This window comes from Marmota marmota, unplaced genomic scaffold (assembly GCF_001458135.2).
Source record: "Marmota marmota marmota unplaced genomic scaffold, marMar, whole genome shotgun sequence".
Taxonomy (NCBI): Eukaryota; Metazoa; Chordata; class Mammalia; order Rodentia; family Sciuridae; genus Marmota; species Marmota marmota.
In genome coordinates, this window is record NW_025999949.1 from 21,268,742 (window position 1) to 21,287,294 (window position 18,553).

The 18,553-nt window shown below is 48.2% G+C and overlaps 1 protein-coding gene across 2 annotated transcripts in view; it reads left to right on the forward strand.

The window, feature by feature from the left end:
• The window catches only part of Zhx2 (zinc fingers and homeoboxes 2), a 94,927-nt gene that overhangs the window by 48,218 nt on the left and 28,156 nt on the right, over positions 1-18,553 (forward strand). Inside the window, exon 2 of one of the 2 annotated variants that reach the window (XM_048802074.1) lies at positions 262-361. The exons of the other annotated variant lie outside the window; for it this stretch is intronic. The gene's annotated coding sequence lies outside the window, so the exon portion shown is untranslated. The remainder of the gene's footprint in view (positions 1-261; positions 362-18,553) is intronic. 2 annotated transcript variants of the gene reach the window in all.

Here is an 18,553-nt window from a genome sequence, read left to right on the forward strand (position 1 = left end):
AACTTTCTTCAAATGTTCCTTTGGCAACATGCTGGATTTACAATCAGGGCACTGAGTATGATTGACAGGTTCAAAGATCTACCTGATAGCAGTCTGAGGAAGGCATTTGTTCTAGGAATGTGTGTGTTTTTTTTTGTTTTTTTTTTTGCTATCACGTGGGGCATAGCATAACAGTTATTTATTTTACATGTATTTGTTGAGTGATAGCTCATATTCTCTCTCTCTCTCTCTCTCTCTCTCTCTCTCTCTCTCCCCCCCCAGTCATATGCTAACTCTAAGCTCTTACTAACATGAGCATGTCTTGGCACCATGATTGGACACCACTGGATTAAGAAATGACAGAGTGACTTGGGAGGCCAAGGTAGGAGGACTGCAAGTTCAAAGCCAGCCTCAGCAATTTAGCAATGCCCTAAGCAACTTGATGAGACCCTGTCTCAAAGTAAAACATAAAATGGGGCTGGGGATGTGGCTCAATGAATAAGCACCCCTGGGTTCAATTCCTGGTACCAAAAAAAGAAAGGAAGAAATTCTCAGCTCTGAGAAGATGCTTGTAATTACTAGTCAAGCTGCATCTTTGTGTAGCTTTATCTTGAAATTTATGAAGTACTTTCGTATCCATTGTCTTATTGAATCATAGTGACAACCCTCAGAGGTGATTGATGTTGTCAGATTTTGCCTCTGGGTTGAGATTTGTGGCATGTCCAAGATTTTCTCCCCTAAATCAAAGTAAAACCATTTTTCTGATTCTAAAGTGAATAATCCACATTATTGTAGAAATTGTGGAAGAAAATCAAAAAGAAAATAAAAATCATAAGTAATGCCTACACCTGTCGACGGCCAGTGTTAATATCATCTGCGTGTCTTTGTAAATATTCCTGTTGTAGCTTGAGAGGCCTCAGGCTGTGCATCTTAAAGATGTGCAAACAGCATTTATATCCTTGGGTTCTGTGTCCATGGATTCAACCAACTGTGGCTCAAAAATATTCCAAAAGAAAATTGCATCTGTGTTGAACATGTACAGGCTTATTTTTCTTGTCATCATTTCCTAAACAATTTAAGTATGAGTACTTACATAGCATTTATAGTGGGTTTGGTCTTACAAGTCATCTAGATGTGAGCAGAAGGTTATGTGTAGGATTTATGCAAATACTGCACCTTTTTATATATGGACCTTCAACATCTACAGATTTTGGTATCCATGAGGGGTCCTGGAACCAGTTACCTACAGATACCACAGGATGACCATACAATTTTTATTTATTTGCCAATTATATGTTAACAACTCATTTTACAACAGTCGGGATTATCAAATATACTGTCACATGTATCCAAGGGTTTGAAGTTTTGGAGTGTGGGGATTTTTTCTTTTCTTTTCTTTTTTTTTTTTTTTACTTTTTTAAAATCAAGGAATACGTTACATACCACAAAATGTGCTGTTTTTTATGTATAATTCTATGAGTTTTTTAAACCATGTCGTTGAACAACTACTGCCAAAATCAAGATAGAAAACCATCCCATCATCCCTCAAATTCCCTTGTGCTCTTTCGAGTCCTCCCCCACCCTCAGCCCCTGGAAACCACTGATTTCTGTCTCTGTGCTGTCACCTTCCCCCAATGTCACATACATGCAATCCTACGCTCTGTGGTAGTTTCAGTTTTTACTGTGTTTGTTTGTGTGTCATTGCGTCGTCTTCAGAAATGTTATTTTTGGATGACTTCCTGTCTCTGTGTGCCACATGCCCCCAGTTCACTGCAGCAGGCTCTCGGAGGATAGAAATGAGAGGCAGGAGGTCACGTTGCAAGACAAGGGCAGGATTGATCTGATGGACGCATGTCACCCCGAGGGGAGGTGCTGGCTTCTGGTCTGCAGGCCCAGTTGGCTGAGCTCCACGGAGGCAGAGTGGACGGTACCAAACCACAGACACTGACCTTTACAACCAGCTGCCTGCTTTTAGAGCTGGTACCTTCTGGATTCTCGGGTTCGGATTCAGAAAATCTCCTAAGGAGATAGAGATAGGAGTGTCCCTGCCACAGGGACATCGCGAGGGTAAAAGGAGATGACTTATGTCAAAGAGCTGGCCAGGTGGAGTAGGGGAGGGGATAGGAGAAAAGCCAGAGGGACAGGCTAGCTTTCCTCCTTCCCTCCCCACCCCCACTTCCCCCAGGGTCTGGACCCACAGATCTTAATACCGGTGGTGACTCCATGAGAGGATGGCTGTGTTGGTTAGTGTCAGTGTGGCACTATGTCACAGTGTGTACCTATATCAAAACAGCAAATCGTACACATTAAATACAAACCATTCTCATTTGTCAATTACACCTCAACAAAGCTGGAAAAATAGAGATGAACTGATACTAACAGGAAGTGGTGAGGACAGTCACCTCGTTTGAAGCTGACTCCCTGTGTCATCGAAAGGATGAAGAGAATCGAAAAAAGGGAGAACTTCAGAAAGAGCAGAGGGGCCAGGGCCATGAGAGATTGGGAGCAAATACACCAGGCCTCCAGAACCTTCCGCCTTAATGCAGAAGCCATCCCCTCCATGCAGGACGGGAGCAGACAGCTGAGATGACCCTGGCAGCTCTCTCTACTAGAGTGACTAGAGGCCTCTCCTGCACTGGTCTTGGGTGTTGACGTTTTAGAAATGTCTCCCAACACCACCCAACATTTTCTTCTCCTGCCTCCTGAGTCCTCCTTAGACTTCTCCCAGCAAAACAGAGCCAGTCTCCTAGTGTGTTGCTATGGAAAGAATGGCAACATCACTTATGAGTCCATAAAAAAAAGAAAGAAAGGAAAAAAAAAAATAGGACAGGCGGGATTTTTTTTTAAGTGTTATGAAACTGAAAGAAAAACTCTTCTCCCCCTAAATATATCCATGTACAAAGTCAGCAGATGTTGGGGCTTGTCGAGAGTCAATCTCTCGGTCCTACAGAAAACTCTTGGCAGAGCATTGCACAGCCATTGCTCCTGTGGAATCAAGAAGCTGTTAGATCTGCAGGTTGGTGGCTGGAACCTTCTAGGCTTGCCAGGTGAACCATGTGGCAGCCATTTTGAGGAATCCTTGGAATAACTGGGCTTCACTTTGGCTCCTTCTTCTTGGGTCAAGTCACCCCAGCTTTGATTCCTTTGGCTTCCTTCAAAAACCCAGCCTTAGGAGCTTCCATCTAAATTTCCAACTCTGCCGCGTACTAGCTCTGGTCCTTGGTGCGTTAGTCATTGTCTCCGTGCTTCAGTTTCCTGTGAAACTTCCAAGGGAAGGTAAAGTAAGACCCCCCAGGACCACCTGGCACAAAGCTGTTCTCAGTAGTATTGGGGGGGCGCTGCTGGGCCTCTGCCTGTTATCCCCCTAACAGAGTCAGTCAAGAGGCTCCTTCTGCCCCTCAACCTTTCCTCAGTATCTCTCAGGCCTTGTCAGACTCCAAGTCCAGACACAGAGCATCTCCTTAAGCACCTGGTTGGACTCTTAGGTCCCCTCTGCTCTGGTTAAATTCAGCTGCATAAAACTACACCAGAACTTGGATTTGCAAACAGAAATGTGTTGTTATCATATCTTAAAACTCTGAGTAGATCAGACTGCAGCAGTCATGGCTCATCTACACTCCAGTTTGTCTCGGAGACCTCAGCTGAGATGGGGCTAGAATATCCGGCACTGGCTGAGCACCTATCTCTCCACGTAGGTGCTTGGGCTTCCTACAAGCATGGTCGCCTCTGGGTGGTCCAGCTGCTGACTCCAAGGAGGCTCTGGGTGGCATATGAATTCCCCACGGTGGCCAAAACAAAGTACAAGCTGGGAAGAAGTTTGTAGTCTCCCAGTGTAAAGGCTAGAAGTTCAAGATCAAGGGGCCCACAGGGCCCTGCTCCTTCTGAAGTCTTAGACGAGGATCTTTCCACACCCATCTCCTAGCTTCTGAAGATGGTTTATAGCTGCCATCTTCTTCCTGTCTCTACACATCATCTTCCTTCTCTGTTTATCTATCTCTGCATCCAAGTTTCCCCTTTTTATAAGGACACTAGTCATATTGGACTTGGTTACCTCTATACCCTTGGTTTTAACTTGGTTACCTCTATAAAGACCTTATTTTCATATACATTTAAATTTTGAGGGGCTGGGGATTAAGACTTGGATATATCTTGTAAGGGGAAGATGCAATTCAACCTATGAAAGGTGGTGAGCAAAGGTAAGCTGGTGCCAAAGCCTGATCTCATGCTATCTCTTTTCTAGTCTGTCTCTATCAGGGTCATAATCCAGGCCTAGGTAAGAGCAGGGTGTGCTCTAAAATATAAGATCCAGAGTACAGGAGTCCCCAAACCCAGAACCGTGAAGCTATACACAGGCCCTCATTACATATTTTATTTGATGGGTGGATGAATGAATGAATGAACAAACTAGTTGACCAGTCAATGAACAGCCAGTAACCAGACAGAGAAAGCAGAAGATAGAACATACCCATGTCTTGTGGCCCTTGATCCTAAGTGACCGGGTACTTGCATGTCTTGGGATGTGGTCTCCAAGGTGTTGAGGGTTACTGCTGTAATCACCTCTGCTGCTAAGAATACAGGAGATCAATTCCTTTGAAAGGGAGTGGGCACCATCCTATTATTAAGAAAAATATAGAGAAGATGACTGTCGGCTGTAATAAGAACTCCTAGAGAGAGGAAAAGAGGGATCCCATTGGAATTGTCCCAGTTGGCTGTAAAAAAGCAGTCTCAGTATCTGACTGGCTTCCCGGCACTTGAGATTAGGGTCTTTACTCCAAGACCACTTTGGAGTGAATTAAACTGACTTGGGTGAGACTCGGCACGTGTTCCCCTTCAAGTCAAATAATTGCTGAATGAGGTTCTTGGTGGGCCTGACCTTTGCACATTGCGACAGGCATGAAGGGCATGTGCTGGGGAGAGGGTGAAGTCATGGCAGGTGGTTGACATTCAGCAGGTGCTGACTGAGCGCCTGAAGAGCAGGCCCCATGCTCAGCACGTGGAAGACACAGTGATGACAAAGACAAGGTGTTGGCTCCAAGTAAGCTCTTCCCCCACTGAGGGAGCAAACACCTGCACAGGTAATGGATAGACCTCAGCAAAGAGTTCCAGTCGTGTTCTTTGAGAGTAGAGAAGGGAGTAAAGGATCTGACAGAGGAATCTGGACGGATGGTTGTAGGAGAAAGGATCTGAGCAAGACTTTGATAGGAAGACTTTGGAGAGAGGGTCATTCCAGGTAGAGGGAACAGCTAAAGTGAGACCTGGAGGTGGGTGAGGGCGGGGCAGGTTCAGAGAGAGCCAGCACACACTAGGATGGAGGGGAGCCCTGCTCAGCAGGCTGTAAAGACAAACCAAGGGACTTGGAGAGTCTGGGGAGCACTGGGGAGCCAGAGAGGGCTTTAGAGGAATGAGTGGCATGCCATGATCTGTTTCTTGAGCCAATGACAGGGACAGAGTGGAAGGTCAATTGGGAGACTATGGTCCCAATTAGCAGGGCAATGGGTGTGGGGGAAGGGGACACAAACAGAAAGGACAGGGCTTCCTGGCAACTGTTCTAGGGGACAACAGCCCAGATTTATGAACACATCTGTTCGGGGGAACAGAATAGAAATGATCGCTCATCTCAGAATGTCCTTCATAAAAGCCACACCCAGGGCACCCCAACTCAGATTTCCTGGGAAGCGGCTGGCCTGACACCAGTGCTTCTCAAACTGTGCATTGGAACCCTCTGAGCGCTTTTTAAACATGTATACATTTATGGTCCCCACTCACAGAGCATCGGGCTTCATGGGTGGGAGCTGTGGCCGGAGCACTAGGCTACCTGAACTCTTCCCCTGCTGCCCACAGTGTGGAGCAGAGGCCGAGAGCCCTGCCCTGGAGAAAAGCCTTCCCTGGGAAAGTCATCCTGTCCAGTGGGTGTCTCCTTGTCCCCAGGTACTAGTTGTGTGGTTTCTTAAAGACTGTGTTCTGGGCGGGGTAGTGAGCTCCTGGAGAGTCCAGACGGTATGGCTGCTGTAACTGAGTCTTTAAAAGGCCATGCTGCTCTCTGTCCAGCTGCTGGGTCAGGATGGTGGGGAACGTGAGAAGAATTCCATGGCCTGATGCCACGGTGTGTGCAGATGGTGCTGAACCACCTGTAGGCCGGCTGAGCTGTGCTCCAGTTTGTGCCAGCTGTCCAAGGAGGGCCTCAGGGGGCGAGGTACAGGAAGGCGGCACCCCCCCCCCCCCCGCACCCTGGGGGAGGATGGTTTCCTGGCCTCGGTCAGCATCTGCAGCAGCGTTCCCTGGGCTCTCAGCCCCCTCCTTCATCTTCAGATCAGCAGCTGGGCATCTTGTCACTGCCTGCTTCCATCTGCCTGTGTCTCGCGGCCTTCTCTCTTTGCAAATCTCCCTCTGCCTCCCTGCTGAGAGCCACGGCCGAGTCTGTATGGCCCCTGGCATTTTGCCAACAGTATTGATTGACAGGCAAGGCATTACTATCCGCCTCTGCCGCAACTTTTGAGTTCCCGCACTATTTTGGAGTTCTCATGGGGATTTCCGGGGATTCCCCGAGAGTTCCCATTGGTTGGGGAAGTGCAGGAGGAGGGATTTCCGGGAGAGATATTTCCGGCTGGGGGTTCCTGGACAAGCCTCGTGGCGTTCGGGAGGATTCCCCGGGAGCTGTGTGAAGTGTTTTCCTGCAGTTTAAAAATAAAGTTTGTTCCTGCTTCAGTGGCTCGTGATTTGTGCCCAGCCAGACTGCGGCACCTCCCTCCTAAGTAGACACCAATGCTGGCACGTGAGCCACCCAGATCAGCCAGGATGGTCCCCGCACTCCAGATCCTCATCTGAATCTCGTCTGCAAAGCCCTTTATGTGGTAGAGGAGAAAATTCCTGAGTCCTAGGCATCAGGCCCTGGGCACTTTCTGGGCGGGGGGTGGGGGGCATTACTCAGCCTGCCACGGCATTAGGGGACATTATTCACCTTTGCAGCTTCACAAGTTAGAGCTGCACCTGAGACCTGGTCACATCGTGACATCATGAGTGAACGGATGAGCACCGGAGGCTCCACGTCCTGTTGCCTTAGGAATCAGGCTGTGGAGATAGAGAGCAGGTTTGGGTGGCAGGCAGACAGACAGGCATTTCTGACATACCTCAGTTCCTACCACACACCTGAGCCCTCTCCCAGCGGTGGCTTCCGTAGGCCCAGACAGGGCCCAGAGGTGCTCCTGCCTCCCCTGCCCTCTCCCCGCCTGGCTCCGTTCCTCAGTCCCCATCAGCAAACTTGCATTATCAGCGCCTCCCTGATGCTCTCTTCCCTCCACTAGAACTAAACTCCAAGAGGAAGCCCCAAGCCCGGCTCCCCCTCTCCTCCCAGCACCCCTGCCCCAGGACAGGGGCTGGCACTTAGTGGTGCTGGGATACGTGTCAAGCAAGTGGAAGAACGTCCCACCATGGGCATCTAAGAGCCAACAGCCCTGCTTTGGGGGACTCTGGCTTGTCAGGGGAAACTGTTCTGCTCTGTTCACTGTCCATCCCAGGCCTAGACCAGAAGCCCCATGGGCAAGTGGTCAACAGATATTTGGCAAGAGTGAGGGGTAGAGGCAGAGAGCCTGTGGAGCAGAAGGTTCAGGAAGAAGAGCCTGTGGGGCTGGGAAGGAGCCTTGGATCGGTGACTTAGGAGACCTGAGAGTTCAAGGGATGAGTTGGGAGGGACTTGGTGGAAAACAGGGAGGCTCCACAGGTCATGCCTGGAAAGGGGGATGGGAAAAGTCAGAGACTGGGACAAACTTCCTGGCAGCAGGCACAAGACACGCTGGAATGGGGAAGAGCATGTGCAATGGTTGGAGAGCCCCACGGCTTCTGTGTGGCCATTTAACCCCCCTGGTGAGGTATCATGAGGGCGGAAACCTTATCCGACTTGGAGTTTAGAGGTGGATTAAATTTGAAAAGTGATTAGATAAGGTCATTAGGCTGGTGCCCTCATGATTGAATCCTGGTGGCTTTATAGGAAGAGAGAGACCAAAAGAGACTCACAGAGGCCCATGCACTCGCTGTCTCTTGTCATGTGATGCCCTGAGACTGCCAGCCAAAAGGCCATCACCAAATACAGGTCCTTGACCTTGGGCCTCCAGAACTGAAAGCCAAAATAAGCCTCTTTTATTGTCAAGTAGCTTGCCTCAGACATTTCATTATGGTAATAAAACCTGGATTAATACATTGTGAAAGGCAAGAATATCATTCCATCCCAGTAATCCACGCAAGATGTGATAAAGGCTTGGACTCTTGTGGAACTATCTGGAATGTTATGAACATATAATAGAGTTTAGACTCATTGAGGGAGAGAGACCATCTCAGGAGGTACATTGGAACATGCTGGTCAACCATGAAAGATGGCCCAGAGAGTGTTCAAGGTGACTTTGTGTTTGTCAGCCCAAGCGACAGAGCACTTGGTATCCCCATAGTGTGGGAGAAGAAATGAGGAAGCCAGCTGATCATCTTGGCTTGGGAAGAGTTGGATTTGTCATAAAGACAGGCCTGTGTGTGTGTGTGTGTGTGTGTGTAATACTGTGGTTGTTGTTATTGTTGGTCTTATTATCTCATAGTTAACATAAACCAAAGGCTTCCAGCCATCAAACTGTGTTATGCACTTTTTTCAATTGACCGTATTATTTGAATCCCACAACCATCTGTGAGTAATCACTTCTGTTATTTCCCCCATGAAACAAATGAAGGGGGGGAGGCCAACATAGCCTTTCACCTCAGAGATGGTCCCTCCATCACACAAGCTAGCTATTACAGCATTTTTCCAACTCCTCTCCCATGACCCTGGGCATGGTGACTTGGAATTTCTTCCTCTTCCCGCCTTTATCAGCAAGTGCCCCTTGATGATTCTTATCCACTCCATCGGCCCGAAAGTAACCCCCCATCCCCTCAGTGCAGTTTTCTCTTTATCTCCATCAACGTGTATCTTCATGTGTCTCTTCATGTGCTGGCCAAGCTTCCTTTCCCGGAGTCACAGTGCATTAGTACATTAAGGCTGACAGTTGGGGATTCCTCTGGAAAAGGATGGAGCATTGTGCTTACAAAGTCATGTCTCTCCTGTCTGAAAAAAAAAAAAAAATCTACTCAATATTGTTTTGCTTCCTGCCCTTCTGTGCCCGTAGCTGGCACTCTGTCAGTATGACCTAGATAATACAGCAGGGGCTAGTCCAAATCTAACGTATAAAAAGCTATGGATGCCATGTGGTTGTTTGTTATTGACTAATACTGTTTGAAACCACGGGGGCCAAAGGCGGATCTGGCTTTGGTCTCCAGGTCAGCTCAGCACTCTATCTCCCATTTGTACAACAGGAAGGTAACAGCCTTCCTGTTACTCATTTGTGCAAACCGGAAGTTGCCAGCAGAGAGCAGGTGTAATGGAGGCTCTGAGATGGATCACTGAAGAAAATCTTCACAGCCTCTGTGGCCTCAGGGGAAAACAGAGGCTCTGGTATTTCCTGCTCTGCTCCTCGAGGTGATGAGGCTTCTGCAAGTGGATGCATGTAAAAAAGCTTTGTGCTGCGGTGCACAGTGGACCTGAGGCTGCTGCTTCCTGTCAGCAGAGCCGCTGTTGTCGATGGTGCAGAGAAACGGGAGGTCTGTTGGCCAAAAGGATCAAGCAGATGGTGGTTTTCTGCAAAAGGGCAGCAGCTGACAGAACTGCTTAGAAATGTGAAAGAGGTGTTGTGAAACCCTGGGCAGCCCCAAAGGTTCTTTTCCAAGTTTAAATAAAAATGGTACCTTCCTGGAACCCTTCCACACTGTTCAGACGTGGGAAGAATTTTGCCTTCATGATGAAGATGGTCGTTAAAAAAGACCTTTCTTCCCATTTTCTGCTCCATGCTAAGCATGTCACTCAGAACCCTTCTAAAAAAACAAAGAGGGGTAAGAGAGGTGCAGGAGCATGGTCAGGCCCATGAGCGGTGGCTGGCACAGGGGCACCCTGCTCCTTGGTCCATCCACCTTGGACATCACACCAGCAAGGTCAACCGGAACCATCATCCTCTCAGCCCAAAGCTGGTCCCTGTGCAGGCATGGCTACTCTTCCTGGCATGAGGGCCACTCCAGATCCAGGAGGGCATACCTTCCAATGGGATACCAGAGGCCATGCCAAAAGCCCCCCAGCCTGGATACCTTTGTGTGGGCCATGACACCTCACAGGTCTCAGTTTCCTCACTTATAAAATGAATGAGGCTGAGGGAATTGTGTCCAGGTTACAGTTCTGGGTTTTGCCCTGCCTGACCAAAGCTATTTAGTAGTATCAGGGTGCAGCAATACACAGGAGCCTACACCTGCACCCTCCAGGAACCACAGGCCTTTACGCAGGTGTGGTGCCCTGCTGGCTGTGTGGGAAAGGCTGAAGTTTGTGCCTGAGACCTCACATTTTTCTCTGTTAGACTTGGGCCCAGAGACAAACCTGCCACCGTTTAGTGACCTACCACAAGACATTTGTCTTACTTCATTTTCTGTTGCTACAACTAAATACCTCTCCCTATCCCTGGGTGATTAACTTACGTCTTACAGTTCTGGGCGTCCAAAAGGATGGTACCAGGATCTGGTCGGGATCATCTTGCTGTCTCATAAAATGGCAGAGGGCATCGCATAGTGAGACAGAAGTTATGCTAGCTTAGGTCTCTTTTTCCTCTTCTTAAAAGGCCACCAATGCCACCGTGGGGCCCCATCCTTATGACTTCATGTAATACAAATTACCTCCCAAAGGTTTCACCTCCAAATTCTATTGACATATGAATTCAGGGATAAAGTTTCCAATCGATGAACTGAGTGGGGTGGGACACCTTGTAACCATAGCAACAATCATCACTTATATGGCCTTTAAAAACAGGAAGGAAGGAAGGAGAGAGGGAGGAGACCAGAGAAAGCATGCGCCACTTTGCCCCTATCATCACATTTGATCCTCACTGTAGACCTGGAAAATGACAAGGAAGATATTTCTTAGGTCAACTGAGAAACAGGCCTGGTTCTAACAGCCTCAGGGTAAAGTCCTCCAACCCCCCAGAGCACGTGTCTAAACCCCTGGGTGTCGCCAGAGTATCCAGCAGGCACCTAGTCATTTCTCCCTGTGTTCTGGGAGACTCCAGGCAGGGGTTGCCACCCAGCTGCCATCAGCATCTCCTGGAGAACTTGAGAGACAGCTTGTCCCAAGCTGAGGTTCTGGTACCATGACTCTGTGGTGTGGCCTGAGGACCAGCATATTCAGCAGACATGACTCCCACTTTTATTTCACATTTTTTTCTTCCTGGAGAATAAATGAAGGGGAGCAGAGGGGACATGACTCAGGCCAAGAGAAACCAGGCAGGAGACCCCGAGGAGAGGCGAGGGTGACTTGGACCAGGGCAGTAGCCCTGGGGAACGAGGTTATAAATCTTGAACCTGATTTGGAGGTAGATCCAGAGCAGAGGTAATCATCCCAGCTGTGGCAATTCTGTGGCCGCTGAAGGCAGCAGCAGTGGCCTGGGCCTGGTGGGTCCTGTGGGAGTTCTAGCTCTGTGCAGAATCTTAAGATGCAGGGGCTCAGCATCACCAGGGCTGGTGGGAGGGGCCTCTAGAAGCAGGGAGGAGCTTCCTGAGGTGGGGCAGAGCCTCAGGAATCCCACAGGCTGCAACCAGGCTCAGCATCCCCACTGTGTTTATATTTCTGTGGCTGCTGAAACAGATCACCACAAACCTAGTGGCTCACAAAATCATTCATTTATTCTTTTACTGGGGTCAGTAAAGGTCAGATTCCCTGGACATGTCCTCTGGACATCTGGGGGAGGATTCTCACTTCTTCCAGCTGCCAGTAGCTACCTGAGTTCCGTGGCCTGTGGCTGCCTTTCTCTGTCCTTGCAGGGCCTCGGGGCACATCTGCTCCTGCATCACATCTCCGGTCGCTCCTCTGTAGTCACAGCTCCTCCTGCCTCCCTCTTGTGTCCTGGATGGTCCAGGATGGTCTCTCCATCTCAAGAGCCTTCACACTGTCATAAGCCCCGTGGCCATGCAAAGTGACATTCCCAGGTTACAGCAATTAGAACCTGGGCATCTTCGGGGCCATCTCTCAGCCTCCCACACCCTAGGACCAAGGCAAAGAGATGCAGAAGCATAGCCTTTGGATGTGGTTTGAACCTGTGTGGTTTTGTCAGGGTGTCCCTGGCTTGGGTGAATGGCTCTGTGGAAGACCTTCTACCAGAGAAGGAGGGTGAACCCTCAGCCTTTATCTAGGTGGAGATGAAAGGGGTTAGGAGAAAGCTGTGGGTTTGGGGATGCAGAGGATGGTCTGGGGGCTGGGGCTGGGAGTGGGAGGGAAAAAGGAAGCCCTGTCTCACCCTGCTCCCTGCTTGGGGAACACAGAAATCTCCCTCCCCTCCCGGCTCCAGGAAGATGGAGTGTGCACGGATCCCCACAAGGAGAGAAATGAAAAGGTTACACCGGGAATTGTCAATATAACAAATCCCTGTAGTCTCACAGCCTCGCTAAATGTTTTGATAGCAGAAGTTGATGGATTGTAAATCAGAGTAGGCCCATCTTAAACATTTGATAGCGCCTTATTTATTTATGTATGTGACACATAAAACCGGAATTGATTCCCTCTTGTTTCTGTCTCAGCAAGACTTTTTTTTTTCCACTTTAGAAACACATCAGTCTTCTCCAGCCCTGGCTCTCTGTGTGTGAGTGTGTGGGTGGCTGTGCTTGTACGAGGTGGTGGCTGCTATGATTCTTCCTACAAGGAGAAAGAATGCTTTGCCTTGGAAAAGATGAGAGCATCAGGGATCAGCTGTTTCAAAATATGTCTTCATCTTTAATCCTGTTGCTTCCTCTTTTTTTTTCAAGATTATTGCCCAGGAAAAGAGGGAAAGTCAAAGTGTTACATGTCACAGATCTGTGATTTGAAACCCAGGCAGACACTCACATGAAGGCTGTTTCTTTTGAATGTAGTCGTGAGCCATTGTGATCAGCTGTCATTTCCTAACACACTGATTTCTTCGTGGTTCTGGTGCATCCTGGAGCTGATTTCACTTGGTCCACATTCTTACCATTTGTTAAGCATTTGCAAGTACCTAATGTTAAAGTGGGGTGTGTACACACACTACACCATTTAATACCAGCTATCTTATGAGGTGGGCATTAGCCCCAGATTTATAGATGAAGAAACCAAGACCGGGAGAGGTGGAATGTCTCACCAATGGAAAGGGCTGGATGGAGCCTCATTTTAAACCTAGCTCTGTCCTGATTGCAGAGCTGTGGACTCACCCACCCTACTTAACAGGCAGCTCAAAACATCCCAATCCACCATGACATCAGGACATGCAGCCACTTTATAGAATCCATCACTCCAACCTTCTGGGAGAAATGTCACCCACCTGCCCCAGGCAGGTAGCCCATTAAAGTCTTACAATAATGTTGAGAACAAAATTTGGGGTCCTCACACCATACTTAGATTCCGTCTCTTAGCAAATCTCATGAACTACCCTTAACGAATGGACCTCACTGTTCCCACTCCAGAGCTCCTGGACCTAGTTGACTCTGGCTTTTCTCCATTACTTCTCTCATTAAGGAGTCGGTTAGGGTGCCACGTCCTGATTTATAACTTTAAAGACAGTGCTTTATGTTAACCACTTCCCAAAAAATGTATGCTGTACTTCTGCTTCTTGCCTACTTTTTAAAAACTACCCTCTGAGACTAAAATTTCTCCTAATATTTGATCTTGCACTTACAGATGACTCTCAGAGCCATAGGGCTTAGGACTCCTCTCAATTCATCTGTAGGGAAAAGGAAAAACTTTTTTCCATTATAAAGCCATTGAAGAGTTATGTTTTCATGTTGGAAAATGAAAAATGTACTTCTCCATGAAGCTTTTTTTTAAATTTTTAATATTTATTTTTTAATTTTCGGCGGACACAACATCTTTGTCTGTATGTGGTGCTGAGGATCGAACCCGGGCCGCACACGCATGCCAGGCGAGCGCGCTACCGCTTGAGCCACATCCCCAGCCCCTCCATGAAGCTTTTTAAGACCTTTCAAAAGAGTATCTTTGGGAAGAATAGGATTTTAAACACTAACAGAATATTAGTATTATAATTATAATAATATTATAACATCATGATATAATATTTGAACATACTATAATAATATATAATATAATAATTGAAAATTATTCTGCAGTGATTGTGAAATGTCCCAAGTGGTAAGTGAGGCTCCTCTTCTGTTTTCATTGAAAGCCACTGGCTGCCAAGGCTGCTCTTTCTTGACATGTGGCTCCCACCCCAGGCCTGACTCGTGCAGAAGGCTTTCCCTGCTATCTCACTGACAGTAGGTCTCATCAGCATGTCTTTTTTAAAAAATAAAATTTAAAAAAAAACCCGCATAGCACTTCCTGCTGCCTGTAGGTTCTTTGTTTCCTATTTTCTCTCCATCTTCCTCTCCTAGACAGTAGGTTTCTGGAGGGCAGGAATCTCACAGTCTGTTCCCTGAGTATCCAAAGCAGAGTCTGGCACAGCAAGGCTCTCAAGCACGAACACCTGAATGAGTGAATGAATGAACAAATGAACAAAATGTGTTCTCTTTCCCAAGTTTCATGTTTGTCTCTTGGAAAAAAGAAAAGAAAAGAAAAAGAATAGTCTTCTGCTGTATTTCACTTTACAAATGCCGGGATGTTGGAGCAAGGGAACGGGGTGTTGTGGTGGAGTTGGATGGTTAGAAGCGTCTCTCTCAGTTTGCTCCCAGTACTCCCAGGGAGGTTCTGAAGACAGAGATGACGCAATCGGATTCCTATGTAGGAACAGGGTGTTCAGTGATGGCGTCCATTGTGAGGTATGTGGCAGCAAGAAGTCTGCTGCTAAAAATAAAGTTTTGAAGTCTGTCAGTGGCTTGTTTCTCTCAATTAGCAAGTACACAAGGTTATCTATAAAAATGTCACTCCCACTCATGTTCTGAGTTTCTTTTTTAAGGGAGAGAGAAGGGTGTGGAATTGTAGCCAGCACAACTAGGATGGCAGGGACCTGAGAGAGAGAGTTGCAAGTGGCCATGGCACCCGGCAGGCCTTCGTGGCAGAAAAAGGCTGAGAAGGGCTCTTTTAGAAGACATGGTAGCCGCGGAGAAGTGGGCCGAAACTGGGTCCGTTGGGATGTTTTCAGTCACAAGAGACAGAAAGCCCCATCCAACTAGTTTTCACAAAGTGGCACAATGGAAAAGCCATTGTCTGTTGGGTTCAGACACAGTGGGATGTCACCAGGGCCCGTTCTCTGCCTCTCTCCATACGGATCGCGGTGACAAGATAACCAGTAGCACTTCTGGGCTTACATGTGATCCCTTCAACACCTCCAGACAAGGAGCATATTTTTATTTCCAGTGGTTCCAATGAAAGCCCCAGAACGAAATGGCACTGATTCCAACTGCTCTACTTGGATGGGGGCTCATTCCTTAATCGGTCATGGTTCCTGGAGGACATGATGTTCTTCCTGATCAGAACCCAGTCACATGCACACTGCTGGGGTTCCACGTGTGCCCAGAGTGGGTGGGCCTTTCCTCTAGAAACACTGCCCAGACATTGCCAGAAGAGGAGGGAAAGGATGCTGGACAGACCATGCTTGCCTCCCACAGGCCCGACCATGAGGTAGGGAGGGAAACCGCGAGGCAGACCCCGCCTGGAGCAGAGGAACAATGAATGAGGAGGCTTACAGGACAGCGTCAGAGGGTACAGATAAAAGGGGGTGGGGGAAATGGAGGAGCAGGAAGAATCGAGGATCCCAGCCTGCACAACAGTAGCTTCTGGTACTTTTGTTAGTGTAAGGACCATTCTAGAAAGTCCAGGTCTGGGAGGCACAAGACAAACTTGGTTCTCAGCGTGTCAAATGTAAGTAAGGTGCACAAGATCCTAGTAGGTCATGGATGCAGAGTATGTGCTTGGAGGGCACTACAAGCCATCCAGCCCAGCCTCTGCCAAGTTCTCCTTCAGGGACGCCTAGGAGAGTAGAGTCTGTTCTCTACTGGACTGAGAATGGATTATCCATGTTCTGTTCATATATTATGTTCCTTGGTTTTCATGAAGTTTGGCCTTGTTTAAAAGTGAGCTTTCAAAAAGTGGCCACCCAAGCCTTTGCATAATTACAAATCCCTCTGGTCCATCCTACCTTCTTGATGGCAGCCATTGTCTGGGAAGGAAAGCCTGGGACTCTGGAGGAAGGAGTGGGGCCAGGGAGGTCAGCTTGGCAGGTATCTGAACGCATCTGCAAGCTTTCAGATGATAAGTTCCCCAAGGAAGATGAAGGGAAGAATGAGAAGGAGTCAAGGGCATGGAGATGCACCTGTGAAGAGCAGAAAATGGAAAGAAGGAATGGCCAAGAGGACCAGGACACAGCCCAGAGGAGCCTGGGGGAGGGATATCAAGGAAGGCAGTTTGCTCCAGAGTCAGTAATTTGGAATATTTAGGCAGGGAGAGCAGAATCCATACAGGTAATGGCTGAACCATGCAGTAAGACTAGCAGAAAGCAGTGTCCACTGCAGACTTCCTTTGAGAAAATCTGATGGTGAATCATCTTAACAACAAGTACCCTGTGTTGTGAGCTCAGAGCTCATCATCACAGATCAGGCACCGAGCTGAATATTTTATGCAAATTAGCTTACTAGAGACTCTCAGCAACCCCTTGGTGTGGGTGCTATTTTCCTCCCCAAATTGGAAATGGAAAGGTCAAGGCTTCGAAAGATTGACACAATTTGTCCAGGGTAACATGACCGTGAGTGGTGGCACCAGACCCCAAAGGCATAATGACTCTATCACCCAGAAGACACAGAAAGCAAGAGTTGGAATAATGATTTGCAGTCAGTGATAGAATAATGCCATTGTGGGAAATTCAGTCTCACTCTTCCTGTTTGCTTGCTTTGCTTACTTTTTAGGGGACTGGCAAACTGAGATGCTTCCCCAGAGGGAAGGTGACCCATGAAGGGAGACAATAGCAGAGAGAACTGATGAGAGAGAGGAAGGAGGCTAGGTGGGGGATTAGCCTTCTCATGGTGAGACCCACTACCTCCCTCTGTCCTGCGGGAGAGAAGAGATGTGGGGAGATGAGGAAGAAAGTGATGTTGATCTGTGACCTTGATCAGATGGCCTTGATTTTCCCAGTAAGAATCAAGGTACAACCTTCTACTGAAACAGAAAAAGTTGTGAGCATTTAAGATATTGGAACAGTTTCCATAGACAATTCAACGGGCAAGAACAAAAGATGAACAAAAAGAGCTCCAAACAGCACAGCTCAGGGGATGAGTTCATGTAAGTGCACAGCCCCTTCTGCAGGGTTGGCAGCCAAGGATGACGTGGGGGACCACAGTAGAACAGTACATCTGAACACACTGGCCAACCCCCTCTGCACCAATGCTAGATTACTCGTCCAAGTCACCCATTAGGGACTCATCCGGTCCAACCTTGTGGGTTGGAACCAAGGCTGGCCGTGGTGAGTTAGTGTATACGTCTAGGGTGTTCCAGGTGGTGTATGGGTTTGGGGGCTGTGAAGTGGGCAGCCTGGCTGTGGCCAGAGAGAGGTGGACTCCTCCACTAGTAATGACAGAGCCAGGATTCAAACTGCAGAGGCTGGCCCCAATCTGCCCGACCTTCACTAGCCAGGTGAGCACTGAAGGTGAGCAAGGCTCCCGCAGGCCATGTGCTGACCTGTTGAAGAACTGCAAGGCTCTGTGCCTTGGGACCCAGTGTTTCTGAGTAAAGGAGAAACCCTGGGCTCACATCTGGGACAGGTTTGCCTTCTCAGGTGTAGCTGGTTTTCTCCGCCCCTCAGTGGCTACCCTGTCTGAAGCCACCATCTCTATCCCACCACTGGCCGGAGAGCCCGCCTCCTCTCAGAGCCCTGTGTGCTCATATCCATGATGATGCTAACGGGCAGGAAGTAGCCACAGACCTCGTTTCGTCCATTTCCACTCACCAAGCTTTTTCAACAAGGAGGGACCATGGGAGCGTTTTTCTGCCTAATGAAGGAACAATTCAGAGCAGCAAGTTGAAGGGCATCACAATTCAATGAAGTCTGACTCCTGTGAACGCTCCCAGTGAGAGAAGGCCACAAGCAATTTGTGAGAAATTTAACTTTTAGACCCAGTATCAGGAAGTGGAATTGTCACCAGTAGACAACTGTGACAAGCAAAGGTAGAGAGCGGAGACTCCTTGTCCTGTGTAAGACACTGAACCTCAGTTTCCTTGTCTGTAAAATGGAGATCATAGCTGTCATTTGCAGCTGTGGGAAGAGTAATGATTTTGTATGGAAATGACGCTTTCCTTAGCTATCCTGCCTAGGCTTGACCAGCTCAGCAAGCCCCTTTTCTTTTTAAAAATGTGTTGCTTGAGAAACTAGCAATATAAAAAACACAGGTAACAGGAAACAGCTTCTTAAAGCTCATCTCTACCAAACCACCAGCCCCTCTGCAGTGGCTCCTATGGTAGCGTGGCTGTTTGATCCTGTGTTACTGAATTCCCACGTTCTGCATTCTATTCTTTTTGGAGATCATTATCTGTGCAGTTCTCCCCGCCGCCCCCCCCCCATTTCCACATGGTCCTCTGAAT